Below are 19,083 nucleotides of genomic sequence, written 5' to 3'. Positions count from 1 at the left end.
GTGGCATCACAACAGAGAGGCAGCCTGATGCAATAGACCTCTTGAAGTACATAACACCACTCATGAAGTCGTCTTGCTACCCGCCAAAAAGGAAAAACAGAGAATCCATGGTGAATTACATCTGTACATACAACTACCAGTTCATGGGAAAGACAGAGAACAGAGGAATATTTTTGATGACTCTACAAAAATGTGTAAGCAAAATCCAGACTATAAGAAACAAATAATTACAAGGAGTTAAAAAGAGATGGAGAAGAATCCCATAGATTAAAAGAGATGTAAGAGATACTAACCAGTTGTGGTGTATGCATCTGTGAAGAAAAGGGCTGACACAGCAGGCCTGGGACTGCTATTCTTGGAAAGGCCCCCTTGCAAGGCTGGCCATTGACTGGCATATGGAAACTTGGAGTTCATGAAGTTTCCCACCAACCCCTACATGATAAGAGTGGCTCGTTGTGCCTAAGCTGTTGTACAATATGGTTTATGGTGAATACCTGCTTTCTTTCTGGGCACTGAATCACTAATGAGCTTCTCTGGTAGACAACACTTCACATGGTTGTCATGATTGATGCTAAAGGAATTAAGTGCATCCACTGTGACTCCTCTGAAAGAGGACTCTTGGAAGCTTGAGTCTGGTTTACTCCGGGCTTTACCCCATCCACCTTTACTCTTTGCTGATTTTGTTTTGTAACCTTTCCTTGTAATAAATCATAGTCATGAGTATAGGTCCTGTGAGTGCTTCTAATGACCACCTGAACCTAGGGGCGATCTTGAGGATCCTGGACACAGCATCTTAGTTGGGATTTGAGTCAAACAAGTAAAACAGTGGAAGTTTGAACTCAATATTAATGATACCAAGGAATTATAGTTAATTTTAAGTGTGATAATAGTATTATGATTGTGTTGAAGAGATAGATATATTGAAATCATTGTGGGTAAAATAATATGTCTAAGGGGCTAAGTGTATGGCTCATACCTGTAATCCCAGTACTTTGAGAGGTCAAGGTGGGCAGATTGCTTTAGATCAGGAATTCAAGAACAGCCTTGGCAATATGGCAAAACTCTGTCTTTACAAAAAATACAAAAATTAGGTGAGCATGGTGACCTGTGCCTGTTGTCCCAGCTACTCAGGAGGCTGAGATGGGAGGATCATGCAATCTCAGGCGATCGAGGCTGCAGTGAATCATAACTGCAACACTGCCCTCCAGCCTGAGCAACAGCATGAGACTCTTTCTCTCAAAAAATATATTATTATATATATTTACATCCTATATATATATACATATAGGATGTTAGAGATTTGCTTCAAAATAATCTGAAGAGAAGGGGTGGATATGGATAAGGGTATAGATGGAAAAATTGGCCTTGAGTTAATGGCAGTTGAAGCTGGGAGGTGTGTCTGTGGGGCTTCATTGTACTATTTTGTGTTCTTTTGCACATGTTTGAAATTTTCCACAATAAAAATTTCAAAAAGAGATTGTATCTTGGAAATCTTTCAGTTCCAGCTCATAGTAAGCTTCCTCATTTTTTTCACTGCCATAGAGCATTCCATTGCATGAGATGGTTTCAGTCCTTCAGTCCTATGTGGGTTTGCCATAGTTCTGTCTTTAGAACCTTACTCTCATTTCATGTGCCACTCCAGTTGGAACTGATTTTCAGCTGAGCTCCTGGAGGCTTGTCCTAAATTGCTAAAATAAACATTAATCTAAAAGGCCTCTAGTGTTAGCCATTCCTGACCAGGTAGAAAATATGGTGATTCCTAGATGGCATCCTACTTAAGGCATAATGAGCTGGAACAAGCTGTGGTGTAAAGGGAGATTGTTGTTGTCACAAGAGACCCTGGAGAGTCAGAGCTGTCCAGAAGCATTGGTCTGGAGTGGACTGAATGTGAATTTGAATCAGCAGCACTATCCTGCCAGGAGCTCCAGGCCTTTGAGAAACTGGAGGAGGTGAATTGCCCAGCCAGGAAAATAGGGCTGTTTTTCCATGGTGTTCTGATTCTGTGGCTGGTTGTATTTTGTTCTATCTTAGGATAATTGTCCCTAAGTCTTTGAGGAATATGTCAGTCCAGACTCTTCTGTGGCAAGCCACGGAAACCAACTCTAATCATTGTAAAGAAAATTTTTAAAGATATATTGTTGTTGGAAGGATATGGGATAGCTCACAAAATTAAAGAAAAAGCTAAACAGCCAAGCCTCCAAAAAGTACAGCAACCAGAGCAGATTTGGAATCTAGGAAGGTAAATCTCTCAAGAGTGAATTGCCTCAATTTTCCTTCCTGGAACTACACTATCAAAGTTTACATTCTCTGGAGAGATGGACTGTTGACCTAGCTTGGATTGTGAGTCTGTTTCCAGCTAGAGGAAGGCAGGGCCCTTGGTCAATAGTCCCCTCATGATTACACATAGTGGGTGGGGAGGGGAGTGTTCCTAAGGGAAACTGAGTTCCTTTATCAGCTAAATAGGGAGATGGATGCTGGGCAGACAGAAACAACAGATGTCTACTACTGTGAAGAGGAAGAACTCTGGGGTGGGGCCTCAGCATGGGCAGCTATGGAGCTGGAGTTCCCAAAAGACTGAGTGGGCCTTGGAAGGTAATCTGGGCCCTTGACTTTCTTGTGGTTGGTGAAGCCTGAGAAGCAAAGGCGACATTAGAGAAATGGAGGACATTTGACTAGCCAGCCTTTTCTGTTCAACAGAGCTAAAACTCCCCGGACATTAAAAATATACTTTAAACTTATAGAAGAGAAGAAACGACATGAAAGGTTTCTGGACAGGAGGATGTGCAGTGACTCACAATAGCTCAGGGCAAGAGCTCTGCTACCTGTTCCCGCCAAAGAAGTTTCCTTCCATGGGCCTAGTTACAGAGGACTGTGTTTTTTGCTTTGTTTTGGTTTTTTGTCCTTCCCAATTCACCTGCACCACCGATTCACCTGCACCACCAACTCACTATTTGAGAGGCTCCTGTTGCCTATTGATAATTATTACATTGTGATGCTGAATTGTGAAAATATGGCATAGTAAAACTCCAATCATAAAACCAGATATATTAGAGAAGCTTTAGGTGAGTGTTAAGGAAGTTACTAAATACTGGAGTAATTTCTCCAGAAAGCCATAGAATTTTTTTCTTGGATAGTCTTAAATACACAATACAATAAATTCTAGCTAAATACCAACTTCAAGATGACTTTTCTGGGTGCCTCCTGTCCTAAGGCCCTTTATTCTCATATGAGCCAAAAGATAAAAATAGAAAATGTGCCTTTCATAATTTCATAATTTCTTGTTTTCATATTCTGAAGCTTGATTGCCGAAACCTGGAGAATGGGTGGCTGTTATTATTACTCATCAGTTTTCAGAAAGATCAAAAACCTTTGGCAGAGTGGCTATGAGAAGCTAAGGAGACAGCATTTAAGAATTCCAATCTTGCTTTATTTGCAATGATCCTGAGTCACTGTGACAAGATCATGGCATTTTTAGAAAGCTCAACTTCTTTATCCATTTCCTTCCTACCCCTTCTCTTCCTGTGATGACTACATTTATTTTAATCAAACTGGAGCACTAATATTATCAAGAACATGTGTTTAATCCTTAGCTTTGAATGTTTATGGTGGGAATGTTTAACCCTCCTTCACTAGTCTGTGGTTACAGAATTTCCATTTAGTGAACTCAAAAAGTAATGCAGTTGGTAAAAATAGTTTAAATCAGTGCTGATCTAGAGCTAGAAAAATCATTTAAAGTGGATATGTTATTGCTTATGAGTCAGTTGCATCATGCTCATGAGTATAATAGAAGCAATACAGAGCTGGGAGTCAGAAAACAGAGAAATTGAGAGATAATCTTGACAGTCCTTTCTGACACTAAAGTCATATGGCTCTACATTTCCATCTATTTGCATTCCTAAGACCTGCAAATCTCAGCTTGAATTGTAGCTAAAAAAAAAAAAAGACCTGCACATCTATTCCTTGTGGGCAGCATAGTGACTGGTTAATACTGCCAATTCTAAAGCACAGTAAGTCAGGGCTGCACCCTGCCAGGGTATGGCCCACATTCTATTCAGGAAGATAAGGGACTGGATGACTCAGGAGTTCCAGGCTCTCTGGGTCACTGCTGTGTCCTCAGTCCTTATGGACCATCTGGCGCATGATAGGTACTTCTTAAATATTTGACAATATAAATGACAAATGAGGAAATGAATGACTGGAACGGAGAGTCTTCGCCTGGGCTTGTTCTGGAATTGAGAATATGGGGCCTCCACTCTTCTCCTGGTGCTGAGCTAAAGAGTTTACAGGAAGAAAAAGGAGTTCAGTAAAGGCCGGTACTATCCCATGCTTTAATGCCTTCCTCTGCCAACCACATTCTGAGTGAAATGATCAATTAAGGGCCCAGTTGCAGCGGATGGTGGTCGACTCACTAAGTTTGCCCCTTGAGCCTGTCTACAGGAACAAGGGCTTCCCCTCTTACTGCTGTACTTTAGGTGAGATGTTTCTATTCTATCCTTTCCCAGCAGTCTGTAGCTTCCTGAAATCCTTCTTTCATTTTGAAAGCAGCTTTCTTGCAGTTTCTGAATCCCCAAAGCAGGAAACGTGTGCTTATAATAAACTGTTCTTGATTGGCTTGGAAAGTGTGTTTTCAGTAGAGTGACAGTCACCTGACCCTTGAGCGAGGCCAATAGCCACTCTGATGTGTTTTTCTGAAATGGCCTAAGGCAGCTGCGGCTGTGGCTGGGATGCTCGTGGGTGGGGCTCAGAGGATCACATGCTTTTATTTATCAGTTTATTCCGGGAGAACTGGCAGAAGCTGAAAAAGTGAGATCAGAGAGAGGCTGTGAGGTGGAGCCTTCTCCACCTTCTTCCCTTGCCACCTCCCTCTTTGGGGACAAGGGTAGGGAGAACTGCCATTTGATAGGAAAAATTCTTTGTTCTGGAAAGAAGGCAGAAACAAGGGCAGTTATACACAGTTCTGGCCTCTCACATTCCTCAGAATTGTTAAGTCAAAAGGCCACACACATCATGAACTTGAATGAGCTGGGAGCTATAAGCAGCTCAGCAAGGAAGATAGACATAAAATCCAACTAACACTCTTTGAAGATGGAAGAAGAGAAGATAGAGAATCTTCTCTCAGAAATAAAATTTTTGAAGCACAGCAACACAGCACCTACTGAATCAGCACCTCCTAAAAACTCCATACCAGCCCTGGCCACCTTGTACTACTCTATACAGGCATTTAGGCATCTGGCATCTCAGTTTGTGACAATACCAGAGACGTTTTGAGTTTTTTTCTTCTCACTAGTGGCTAAAGGGGAAATCTATGATTGATCCTCTGAATAACTGAGACATATAAACTACCAAAACCATAAGAGGGAAACTTTTTGTATATAAAACCCAGCTACTACAAGTGGGTCTTAGTTCAGATTAAGTTTCTCAAAGGTGTTAAGGGCCTCCAAGAAACTGGCAGCTCTACTAATTTCTTTTTAAAACCCAGAAGGCCCTTTGTGCACATGCACCAGGATGGGACTTCTGGACATGAGGATTTAAGAGCCAGAACAAAGCCAACAAAGCTTTTAGAAAAGCTGGGCATGAGACTCAGGTTCCAGGAATGGTAAATTTGGCTGGAGAAGTGCATCATTGAAGAGAAATTGTAGGAGATACAGCTGTAGAGGAGAGGGTCTGATCACCAATGGCCTTTCATGTCAGACTAAGGGATTTGTTCCGCAAGCAAAAAGAATGAAAACGTTTGGAGCTGGAGAATAATAAGAAAAGCATCTTTAAAGGAACATGACCACAGTTCGTGTGTTCCATGAAACTCGAGTCCCAGAAAAATACCTCTTGAAAAAGGGTTCCATGGACAAACAAGTTTAGGAAACACAGTTCACGCTAATCCAGAATATCCTGAAAATTCACAAAGCATGTGTATTGTCAAGTCTCTGAGAAGTCAAGAGACTTTTATTTTATTCTGCTTAACCGAGGGGTAGAGACGAACTGAGAGTATATTGCTGAGAACGTGATTCTATTTTCGTAGCCAATCTCATGACAAAGTAACTATCTTTCTTCAATAGCACAGGACACTGCATTTCTAGGCAGCTTCTTTACTTGTGCTGGCATATTGTCCAACTGATTTAATATCAGGTAAATATAACTAGCTTGTCCAAGTGCCAGGAGCAAGTGACCTCAAAATAAGTTTGATTGATAGTAATCTTATAAAACTTAATAGTCAGTGGGTCTGACAGAACAACATATTTCTAAAGATTCTCAACTACATATATTTCTGGGATGCTCACAGGTATAGTTCCAATGCCTCCAAGGCTTGGCCAGTTAGCAATTTTACTTACGTTTCCTTTCTTCTATAGTTTAGGGAACAAAAGGGCTAGAGGGACAGTTAAACTCCCACATTCAAATCCATACCCCAGCTCATGTGGCCCTGCCCCAACGCTGCTGCTGTTCCTCTCTGCACACTCACTGCCTGCCCTTGTTCATGGACATGTTCCAGATGGCTCTGCACCAAGCTGTCTTCTCTCTGGCCAGCAGGGAAACACATTTCAGAGAGATTGCTCTTAGGAGAGCCTCAGGGTCCCTGTGCCATGGTTTTCCTCCTTTGTGCTATGCTTCTCCCCTTCTCAGAGCATACAACACACTGGCATGCCAGATGTGAGTGATGGAGGAGAGTCGGACCTGGGGGAGGGTCTCCTCTGGAATTAGTCAGGGTTCTCCAGAGAGCCTGAACAGATGTGTGTATGCAGGTGGGTGTGTGTGTCAGAAAGAGAGAAGGAGAGGTTTTAAGGGATTGTCACACATAACTGTTGGGGCTGGTAAGACTGAAATCTGCAGGGCAGGTTGGAAATTTAAGGAAGGGTTGATGTTTCAGTATCAAGTCCAAAGGCAACGTGGAGGCAGAATTTCTTCTTCCTAGGAGAACCTCAGTGTTTTCTCTTAAGGCCTTCAACTGATTGGATGAGGCCCAACCCTATAATGGAGGGTAATGTCATTTACTCAACCTCTATTACCTCAAATATTAATCTCTTCTTAAATATATGTACCTTCACAGTAACACCTAGACTGGTACTTGACAAAAAGCTACATACAATGGCCTAGCTTAGTGGACATATAAAAGTAACCCTCACCCCTCCTCAGATGTACTGTGGAGTTGGGCCCAATCTGCCAGACTCTAGGTCACTTTGAGTGACTTTCTTCTCAGGCTGCTTGTCCTTTTCTGTCATCTGACTTCATGGACATAAGGCCCTAACTAAACACTTAACTCAAGTACAGCCAAGGTGATATGTAAAGTAGACAGATCCCTTCTCTTAAATCCATTAAACCAACGTTAGTTGGCTTGAAATTTTGTAGTTTTATCTCTAAAGCCCTTTTCCCAAAGTGCTTCTTCATGCTTCAAAGAATACAAGCTTTAATTCTTAAAAACTCAACAGAAAGCCAACATGGAAATGGAGAGTGAGTTGTTGGCTGCCGGTGGATAGCACAGAGGCAACCACACCATCTAATCACTCCAGACTCTAGAGACTGAATGAAAAGACTCATGGAAGATTTGGGGATGTCAATGTATGCTAGGAAAGGCAGGTGGGACAAAAGGTCAGGGCAACCTGTATCAAACTCTGGGTCCAGACGGGGGCAGAGAATATTTTTAGCCATAGTGATTTGGTTAGACCTACCTTTAGGTTCTCAACTTCAGGTTCATAAAGACAATCATTTGGTATCTCATAATTCGATCTACCAAATATTCTCCTAATTTTATTTCTTCTCTTCCCATTCTGAAATCCTAATCTTTCTAGCCCCTCTCATTAAATGGTGCTTGGTGACCAACACCCAAACTAATTTTGATACTACTTGTTCATTTTACAGAATAAACTAGCTCAGGCATCTTAGTCCATTGTGTAATGTTAACTTTTCTAATTCTGCCTATTAAGCACTGTATACAAAGGGGATTAGAGCAGTAGGCACTTAAATCTATTGTCTGATCAAAAATGACCTCAAGATGAACTGTGGAAGGCCATGGAGCTGTAAATGCCAGAGAGGTGGAGGGGACATGTCCATACACTTTGGGAAATGGACAACACTTGTCACCTATATCGCTGCATCCTTCAGTCTTTGTAGATGCAATCTCACTCACTTCGAATGAAAAACCAGTCATATCCAAAGCCAGCAAATATTTCTGAGTGTCTAGAAAATGCATTGTATACATGAATATTCTGTAAAACACACCACCACATGTTCAATGAATGTTTCTTGGATGTCATTCTGTCAAAAATTTTTGTTATAATGTGGGTCTGTCTTGGGACTAAACCCAGGGTTTAACTGCTGTAGAATGCAATGGACCACTTGTTTACTGTGGCCCATGACACGGAGCCCAAGAGGCTGATCACAATAAAAATTTGTTCTAATCCAACTTATAATTGTGCAGTGAATACTCTTACGACTCTGACCAGTGTGGAAGCATTTGTACCAATTAAGAAACAGAGTACATTGTCAGTATCCTTCTGTGGCAGTTATTTACTTTATTTTATTTTTTTGAGATGGAGTCTTGCTCTGTCACCTAGGCTAGAATGCAGTGGTGTGATCCCAGCTCACTGCAACTGGGACCAAGAAATTCTCCTGCCTCAGCCTCCCAAGTAGTTGGGACTACAGGTGCCCACCACCACATACAGCTAATTTTTGTGTTTTTAGTGGATACAGGGTTTCACCATATTGGCCGGGCTGGTCTCGAACTCTTGGCCTCAAGTGATTCTCCCACCTCAGCCTCCCAAAGTGCTGAAATTACAGGTGTGAACCACTGTGCCCAGCCTTCTGTGGCATTTAAATGGACATATGTAATGTGATAGGTGTTGTGTTAAATAGCCAAGCAGGAGTCTTTAAGAAAAAGGTATAGTCCTGTTTACAACTTCATCTTGGAGTTTATTTTTCATGGTAATTTGGAAATTTTAGTTTTCAGCACCTTTCTGAATTCCATGGTCTCTTAAACTAAATAGCAAATTCTGTGAAGAGTAACATAACTCTGTGATTGCTTGAGACCCTTAGCAGGCTGACAAAGTCCTGGCCTTCAAACTCCATGAGCCAGTGAAGTGCAAGCCTGGTGAACACTCAGCACCAAGATTATTGTGCAAAGCCCAAAGCAACGGTTTCTGTTTTCTTAGGCTAGTAGTTCTCTAACTTTGAGCGTATCATATTTTTAAAAGCTGATGTTCAGACCACCTCAGACTGATAAATTAGATGCTCTGAAGATGGGAAGCAGGCATTGGTAGTTTTTAAACTTTCCCCAGTGATTCCAATGCAAAGTCAAGGTTGAGAGTCAAACTGTTATTTCTCAAGCTTTAATATCATACAAATCACCTGAAGATCTTACTAAAATGCATATTCTAATGAAGTAGGGATGGAGCCTGAGTGGCTGCATTTCTAAAAGCTCCCAGGTGGTGCTTAACCTACTGGTTCACAGATTACACTGGATTAGCAAAGTCCTGGAAAATCTGGGTGGGATTCCAAGACCTCCAGTTGGGGGTAAAATCAAGATGAAGGGTGTCCACAGGCAGGAGATGCTGTGCTTTGGCTCCTCTACTTCTGTTTCGGCCTCTTCCTGTGTACTTTCCTGTATTGTAGAGGCAAGAAGCCTAAAAACATTTCCCCTTGCATCTAGAGCTCTGAATCTTATTCTCATCCCACCAATCCTAAGCATGTATGTGAAACTTGAATTCAGAACTGAGTTAAGTGGGAAAGGGGGCAAAATTAGAAGTGCCAGCACTGGCTGGAGGGGGAGGAGGGCTGTGTGACAGGGCTCCAAAATGTAGCAGAGCCCTGGTCACCTATTTGCTTACTTCAAACTTGGGAGTTATTTCTGAATGCTCCATCTAGGTTCTATGTCTTTAAATCCTCCAACAATGCTGTAAGCTTCTAAATACTTTCTGCACAAACTAGTGATATGGTGTGGATGTGTGTTTCTGTATAAGCTAGCAATACAGTTTGGATGTGTGTTCCCTCCAAATCTCATGTTGAAATGTAATCTCCAGTGTTGGAGGTGGGCCTAGCAGGAATTGTTTGGGTAATGTGGATGGATCCCTCATGAACAGCTTGGTGCTATCCCTTTGGTAATAAGTGAGTTCTCACTCTATTAGTTCACATGAGAGCTGGTTGTTTAAAAGAGCCTGGCAACTCCTCCCTGCTCTCTTGCTCCCTCTTGCCATGTGATGTGCTGGCTCCCCTTTTGTCTTCCACCGTGATTTTAAGCTTCCTGAGGCCTCACCAGAGCTGAGTGGAAGCTGGCACCATGCTCATATGACTTGTAGAACTGTGAGCCAAATAAATCTCTTTTCTTTATAAATTACCCAGTCTCAGATATTCATTTATACAGCTAGTTAATACAGGACTAATAAGCTAGTTAGAGTGAATTCTGTTTTCTGAAGCTTTTTGACCAATCGTCAAAAAGGTGTCGTAATAAGATAGCAAACCAGTAACTTCGAATGAGTCAAAGGTAACATCTGGAATACAGGTAAAACTGAGGTCAAAATAGAAATAGCTTACAAGGAGAAAAGTAGTAGAATTCTCATGGATATACATGACAACATCTAGGGTTTTGTTATTTTCTTTGAGACGGAGTTTCGCTCTTGTTCCTCAGGTTGGAGTGCAATGGCGCAATCTCGGCTCACTGTAACCTCTGCCTCCCAGGGTCAAGCGATTCTCCTGCCTCAGCCTCCTGGGTAGCTGGAATTACAGGCATTGCCACCATGCCTGGCTAATTTTGTTTTAGTAGAGACAAGTTTCTCCATGTTGGTCAGGCTGGTCTTGAACTCTTGACCTCAAGTGATCCGCCTGCCTCAGCCTCCCAAAGTGCTGGGATTACAGGCGTGAGCCTCCATGCCTGGCTAGGGTTATTTAAAGAGTGTGGGACTCTCCTTATATCAGAAAGCCCTTGTCTTTTATTTTGCTTAGTTTTAGTTTATATTAGACAAAATAAGTATTTTACTAAAACCTTGGAGCTGGCATCTAACCTCTAAGAACTGCTGAAGTAATTAAATATGTCTTTGGGGATCCTGAAAGAACACCTTTCTGGAAGGGTGGGGAGACCCAGGGCTGATACTGAAGAAGCAAGAGTTGAGAGGTAAAGAAGGGAAGCTTCCTGAGTGGAACTATTTTACTAGAATCTCATATAAACAGGGGGCTCCCGAGTTTGGAGTCAAGCCTTATCTTGTAGGCAAGCTACCTTCTTTTTTATAACTCTGTGGTTCCTCAGGTTGGGATGCAAGGGACCGCAGAGTTAGGACATGAGGTTTGGAGAGGGACGAGAGTTTGGAAAACCCACAGGATCACCAAGCTTTTGGCTATGGGCTGAATAAACAATGTATCACATATGGCAATCTATCTAATGAATGTAGAAATAGCATGATTAATAAAATGCAAATATCTTTTAAATCATTGGAGAATTTATTAATTTTTCATTATGAGTTTTATTAGTCAACAAATACTAGAAAAACAATTACCAGGCCGGGGAGTGGTGGCTCACACCAGTAATCCCAGCACTTCAGGAGGCCACGGTGGGTGGATCACTTGAGGTCAGGAGTTTGAGACCAGCCTAGTCAATATGGTGAAACCCCATCTCTACTAAAAATACAAAAATTAGCTGAGCATGGTGGTGTGTGCCTGTAATCCCAGCTACTCAGGAGGCTGAGGCAAGAGAATCGCTTGAACCCAGGAGGCAGAGGTTGCGGTGAGCCGAGATCTCACCACTGCACTCCAGCCTGGGCAACAGAGTGAGACAACAACAACAAACCAATTACTAACAAGTAGATGCTGGCAAGGTTTTCTCTACATAAGTGGAAAAAGCATCCTCATAACAAAAGTATTGGGTATGACTGTCCAGTCCTTCTTGAAGCTGGGTTTGCATGTTTCAGCTCTGATATAGGTATAGTAAGAAGAGCTTTTTCACAGCTGGGCAAGCAGAGGAACTAGACCAAAGGGTGCAACCTCATGGCCCACATGCCCCCACCTCACATGGAGAATCTCGGTCTAGTGTCCGGTTTGGAGGATCTGGGTTTTGATTTTATTAAGAAGACTCCATTAAGTCTCTGACTCAGGGTCATGAGAGCAGAAAGTAAATTATCACTTGGAAGCAGTCCATGGTAGCAGCATAAAGGTAAAAAACAGAAAATCCTGCACTAGGATACAGTCATTGACTTATACAACAAACAGTCATTGGGTATTTATTATGTATCAAGCAGAGTGCTAGGTTCCAGAGATGTCTGACACCATCATTTTGCCCTCTAAAAGCTCACAGGTGAGTGGGAAGGGAGACATATAAATATATTGGTGACCAAATTTAATGGTAGAAATATCATGATGGGGTGTTATTAATTGGGACCACGTCAGAAGTGACAGTAGCCTATAAATTAAAAGAAAGATTCAATCATGTATCCACCATCTCTTATGCAAACTTTATGTCAGGCTAACCTCCACCTCCCAGGTTCAAACGATTCCCATGCCTCAGCTACTGGAGTAGCTGGGATTACAGGTCTTTGCCACCACTCCCTGCCAATTTTTGTATTTTTAGTAGAGATGGTTCGCTATGTTGGCCAGGCTGGGCTTCAACTCCTGGCCTCAAGTGATCCACCCACCCTGGCCTCCCAAAGTGCTGGTATGAGCCACGGTGCCTGCCCAGAAGTCTTATTTTTATAGACCTAAGTATCACAGGTAAAATAACTGTACCCCACTGAGGGTGGAGGAGAGAATGACTCTGTCCAACAATAACTTGTGATTAGTCCAGTCCAGATCTAGGTTCTCCAAAGGTGACTGGGTGGCAGCTCTCTTGCCTTCCCCAGCTGCTGATCTTCTCAGGGGCTCTCATTCTCAGGTGCTGTCAATAGCAGAGGTATGAGTCATGCTCATGGGATGCCTGTGTCTGTTCCCACCCTGGTCCCTGCCAGATCAAACATACTAGCCACAGATGCAATTGGCCATGAGTGGTGCTTACCTTGGAAACTTGACCCAGTCTGCAGCAAATCCATTGTTAAGGTATGGCTGTATGTGGACACACTCACTGGACCCCATGCTGAGGCCTCGTTCCCTCCTCGACCTCTCTGTCCCTGAATTCCCCCACTCCTAGCCCTTCCACCAGACATCAACCAGGAGAGCCCCTTGGCCCAGGTGATTCACTTTTTCTCAATCGCCTTAACTCCTTGCAAGCATTTATATGGTAGCAGCTCTTAACTAAACTTAACTCAGCACTCTTCATAGCAGAAAGCAGAGCTGTGTGGTTCACAGGTTTCTTGGCCTTGGAGGGGTGGAATATTGAAGACCAACAATGTGTTTGGTTGAGTGTTTTTATAAACATGAGCTGACCAGTTCATTTCCTCTTTCCTCTCACCCACAAGTTTCATTCCTGAATCAATGCCTATGCCCAGTTCAAGGGTAAAATGGGTGCCCTGAAGAGCAGATGGTATGACCATTTGAGGAACTGCTAAAGATCTCTCTCTCTCTCTAGCTATTTCTCTCAGAGATCTTGCCTTTGCCACCAGAATTCTCACTAATACCCCCTACCTGGGGCAGCGGGTGCCACCATTTTTATTCTTTTTTAAAACCTGACACCCTGATAGCCTGGCATGTCAGGATGTGCCCATGCTGCTGCTGGGGGAGGCTGGCAGATTTCCCATTCATGTTCCTATTCACTTCAAGAATGATGGTAGTTGCATTCTGAGATTCTGCAAGACACTTCCAATAGTCTTCTACTCAGCTCCAGCATCAGATGGATGGAAGAGGAAAAGCTAGTGAGATGGGGGAGTATGTATTGCTGGCTATTTCAGGATGAAGAGCACTAAAATGTGCTCGTGCTTTTCCAGTTTCTCTCATTTTTTGACCACATCTCCTCACTCTCTCATCTCTCCCTCTTCTGCATGCTTTCTGGGTAAAGACATATAGACAGCAGTGTCCAAGGGGCTTCATGGCTGTCTCTGGAGGAGTCATCCCTTGCTCTTGGTGAGGCCTAATGCTGGGTGCCTGAGCTGCTTCTTGGCTCCAAAGTAGGGTGTGGGAAACTGGAGTGAGATTCCAGTTGGATAGCTCTTCTTGGTGGCAGCTGTCTTTCCTTGCTGGCACTTATGAGGTTCAGGACAAAATATGGCAACTTGGCATTTGAGAAAACAGCAAAAACAGGCAGACCTCTCTTACCTTCCCCTCATCTCTTATCCTTGGAAGCAGACCATGAAACTAAGTTGAGCTTCCCCTGAAGCAGGTCCTAACATCCTCATGTGAGAGTGCCCATCCTACACTTGGAGAAAAGGAAGGTTACACAGGAGCTCCAAGAAGAATCTGAAGAAACCAACCTTGCTACACTTCCCTCAGTTTGTTACCATCAGATCATACCCTTTGGTCCTCCCATCATACTTCTGCATGGCCGTCCATAAAAATACAGTTTTCTTCATTTCTTTGCATCTTCATTTCTGAAGGCTCTCATGAAACTTACGTGAAATACACTTGTATGCTTTTCTCTTGCTAATCTGTCTTTTGTCATGGGAGAATCAGTCGTGAACCTTGTGATGGGTGAGGAAAAGTTAGTACCTTCTCTCCCCTACAGCAGCGTGTGCTCTTAGATAATGGCACAGGGGCTCTCATCAGTCTGATACCATGAGTTTTATTTCAGCAATCGGTCCCTCTTGAACGCTGTGCCTGTCCCCACTTTAGCCCCATGGGGTTTTGTTTTTTTTTTTTACAACATAAGCTTGATCATGTTCTTCTTCCTCTTAAGATCTCCAGTGGCTTCTCCTTACTAAGAACAAAATCCATACTCCTTACCAAGACCCACAAGACCTTCCATGAACCAGCTGCTCCCTGCCCTGACAAATTCATCTCCTACCTTCTTCTCCTTCTCACTCTGCTCCAGCCACACTGAGCATTTTTTTGGTTCCACCAACTCCTTACATTTCTTCCCACTGCATGGCCTTGGCACTTGCTACTTCTTCTGTTTGCAATGCCTTGCCCCATGGAACTTTGGATATCTGCCCCCTTCCCTTCTTTCAGGGTTCAGCTCAAATGTCACTTTCTCAGAGTGGTCTTCTGATGACCCAAACTAAAGCCTCTCACCCCAATTTATTCTCCACCCCATCACCAGAGTTTTCCAGGCTTTTCTGACTCATATTTATGCTGAATGCTGTCCCAAGATTCAAAGGCAGCATTAGGTCCACCTGGCAGTTAGACATGGTGTCCTGATTGATGGGGCCTATGACAGGAGAGGCTTAGTGAAAAGACAGGATAAGGTCATTCTGAAATTCACTCCCATTTCTCATTCTGATACTCCTTGGACTGGGAGAGAAAGAGAGGCTAACTTTAGGTAGAGTGACCAACTGTCCCAGTTTCCAGGGTTTTTTGGAATATGGGGTGTTCAGATCAAAAACTGGGCAAGTCTCAGGAAAACTAGGGAAAGTTGGTTACCCTGAGATCTCTTGAGGAAATTCAACAGTGAAAAATCCAATTGAATCACCTTTGACCACTCAGTTTAATTCCCTTAACTTTGTCTAAGTCATAGAAGTTGGATACAAAGAAAAACAAATACTTTTTGCAATACCTTGGATAAGGTTACATAGGAGGATTTGTTAGAAAAATACCTTGCAATACACACACACACACACACACACGCACACACGAACACACCCTAAAAGCAAGTGCCACACACACTGAACATTTAATATGGTTTTTACTCCAAATCCTTTCTACAGCACCTGTTGCCTGAGCTTGATAAAGATTTGATAAGCTGTTGAACAAAGTTTAGCTGAGTATATTATCAGATCACTTTAAAAAATTCAGAGCCAGAAAATCTGAAGAAACTGGGCTGTTTCAGAAATTCCTTACAGCAGGAAAACCCAGAAAGACTTCATAATCTAAATATAGGTGATTACCATCACCTCCGGTGACCAAATTATCAGTCAATAGGGAGGATGGTCTGCCACCTGGTGGTGACTCGTAACATTGCTCTCTGGTAAAGCACAATTTCTGTTAGGTGAATTAATTGGGCATAGAATCATAAGAAAAGCTGGAGACTCCTTAGGTTATGACTATACTTTTTAACCACTAAAATAAATTTCACAAATAATATTTTTAAATTATTTGTGAATTTTTGAACATGAAGTAATCTCACAACGGGGTGAGGGAAAGGGAAAAGAGAATTAAAATCTGTAGAATATTTAAGTGAGCTAGATGTTATATAAAGATTTCTCCCACAACCTTGTAATATGAATAATATTATCTAAATTTTACAGATGCTAACATGGATACTTAGGAGGTTAAGGTGCTTCCCTAAGATTAAACAAGAAAATAAAGGGCATAGGCAATTCAACCTCAGTTCTTTCTGGCTCCAAAGTATGATCTCAGGCTGTTACACTGCATTTTGTCATACATTTAACAGATCACTTCATAAGAAGTAACTTTATTAAAGTACAGTTTATATGCAATATACCTGTATGTTTTAAACATGTTATGTTGAGATAATTATACAGTCACAGGAAGTTGCAAAAATGGTTACATCTTATATAACTAGAGTTTAATATCAAAACCAGATGATATTAAACCAGATATTTATCGCATGGATAAATACACATGACCATCACTGTGATCAAGATACAAAACTGGGGCTGTGAGCTGTGGCTCATATTCCTAATCCCAGCACTTTAGGAGGCCGAGGTGGATGGATTGATAAATTCAAGAGTTCAAGACCATCCTGGGCAACATGGTGAAACCCCTCTCAGCAAAAAATACAAAAATTGGTGCCTGTACTATGTGTCTGTCATCTCAGCTACCTGGAAAGCTGAGGTGGGAGGATGCCCTGAGCCCAGGAGTTTGAGGCTGCAGTGAGCCAAGATTACACTGCTGCATTCCAGCCTAAGCAACACTTTATGAGACAGAGCAAGACCCTGTCTCATAAATAAATAAATCTGTGATCCATTCTGTGTTAACTTTAGTATAAAGTGTGAAGTTTAAGTGTTTTTTTTTTAATTGTTGTTGTTTGTTTGTTTTTGAGACAGAGTCTCGCTCTGTCGCCCAAGTTGGAGTGTAGTGCCACAGTCACTGCTCACTGCAGCCTTGATATCGAACTCCTGACCTCAAGTGATCTGCCCACCTCAGCCTCCCAAAGTGCTGGAATGACATGCATGAACCACCATGCTCAACCTTTTTTTCTTTTTCCTATAGTTATCAATGGCAAGCTGAATAATGTCCACATTCTAATATCTGGAACCTGAGAATATTACCTTATATGGCAAAGGAGCTTTTGCTGGTGTGATTAAATTAAGATTCTTGAGATGGGGAAGTGATCCTGGATTATCCATGTGAGCTGGGTGTCATTACAAGGACCCTTGTCAGAGGGATACAGGAGATCAGAGTGAGTAGAAGATGTGACCGTGGAACCAAGATGTTGGAGTGATGCAGAGAAAGAGTCATGAGTGAAGAAATGCAAGCAACTTCTGTCAGTTTGTGACCAAGAGAGGAGCAAAAATTGGTTCTTCTAACTCAATTCTTTCTTTTTCTTCCTTTTTTTTTTTTTTGAGATGGAGTTTCACTCTTGTTACCCAGGCTGGAGTGCAATGGCACGATCTCGGCTCACCGCTACCTCTGCCTCCTGGGTTCAGGCAATTCTCCTGCCTCAGCCTCCTGAGTAGCTGGGATTATAGGCATGCATCACCATGCCCAGCTAATTTTTTGTATTTTTAGTAGAGACGGGGTTTCACCATGTTGACCAGGATGGTCTTGATCTCTTGACCTCGTGATCCACTCGCCTTGGCCTCCCAAAGTGCTGGGATTACAGGCTTGAGCCACTGCACCCAGCCTTTATTTTCATTATCTATTATGCCATACAGTTTTTTTTTTTTTTTTTTTTTTTTTGAGACAGAGTCTTTCTCTGTTGCCAGGCTGGTGTGCAGTGGTGCAATCTTGGCTCGCTACAACCTCTGCCTCCTGGGTTCAAGCGATTCTTCCACCTCAGCCTCCTGAGTAGCTGGGACCACAGTGCCACCATGCCTGGTTAATTTTCGTATTTTTAGTAGAGATGGGTTTTCACCATGTTGGCCAGGATGGTCTCGATCTCTTGACCTTGTGATCTGCTGACCTTGTGATCCGCCCACCTCGGCCTCCCAAAGTGCTGGGATTATAGGCATGAGCCACTGTGCCCGGCCTATACCATACAGTTTTATACCATTACACTGTACAACAATTAAATCATATTATAATAAACTGTAAGCAATTGTACAATTTATTGATTGTACTGGGATTTTATTTATTTATTTATTATTTTTTTTTAAAACAGAGTCTCATTCTGTTGCCCAGGCTGGAATGTAGTGGTATTATCTTGGCTAACTGCAACCTTTGCCTCCTGGGTTTGAGTGATTCTTGTGCCCTAGCCTCCTGAGAAGCTGGGATTACAGGTGGGCACCACCACACCTGGCTAATTTTTGTATTAATATTAAATATTTTTAGTGGAGACAGGGTTTCACCATCTTGGCCAGGCTTGTCTCAAACCTCTGGTGTCAAGTGATCCGCCTGGCTCAGTCTCCCAAAGTGCTGGGATTATAGGAGTGAGCCACCACGCTGTACTGGGATTTTAACATGATGATTTTATCTACTCATCATCTATCCATCCATCCATCCACCCATCCACCCATCCATCCATCCATCCATCCATCCATCCATCCATCCATCCATCCAGTAATCTCTTACTGGTGCCGGTCGGTGTAAAGCCCTGAGGATACAGATGTAAAAAATAATAGATGCAGGCTCCGCACTCAAGGAGCTTGCCCCCTAGTGGGTTAAAATAGGAATAGCAATTATTTCTTTTTTCGCCTGGTACCCTGGTACAGCAATTATATACATATACACATAAATATTTGTCTGTCTTAGAAGATGACTTAGCCAGATGAAGATGAAGACTGAGAGGATAGGGGGTTATAGTGAGGACATTCTGTGCAGAGGCACTGGTTTTTGCAAAGGCATGAAGACATGATAAAACATGGCACAATATGGAAATTGGACTGGCTGGCTATGATTGGGGTTTGGATGGTAAAAGGGGGCTGGTGGAGGAGGATGACGCTGAGGAAAAAAGAGGTCAGCTCATGGAAA

The sequence above is a fragment of the Callithrix jacchus genome, chromosome 14, assembly GCF_049354715.1.
Source record: "Callithrix jacchus isolate 240 chromosome 14, calJac240_pri, whole genome shotgun sequence".
NCBI lineage: Eukaryota > Metazoa > Chordata > Mammalia > Primates > Cebidae > Callithrix > Callithrix jacchus.
This window is presented reverse-complemented; position numbering follows the sequence as displayed.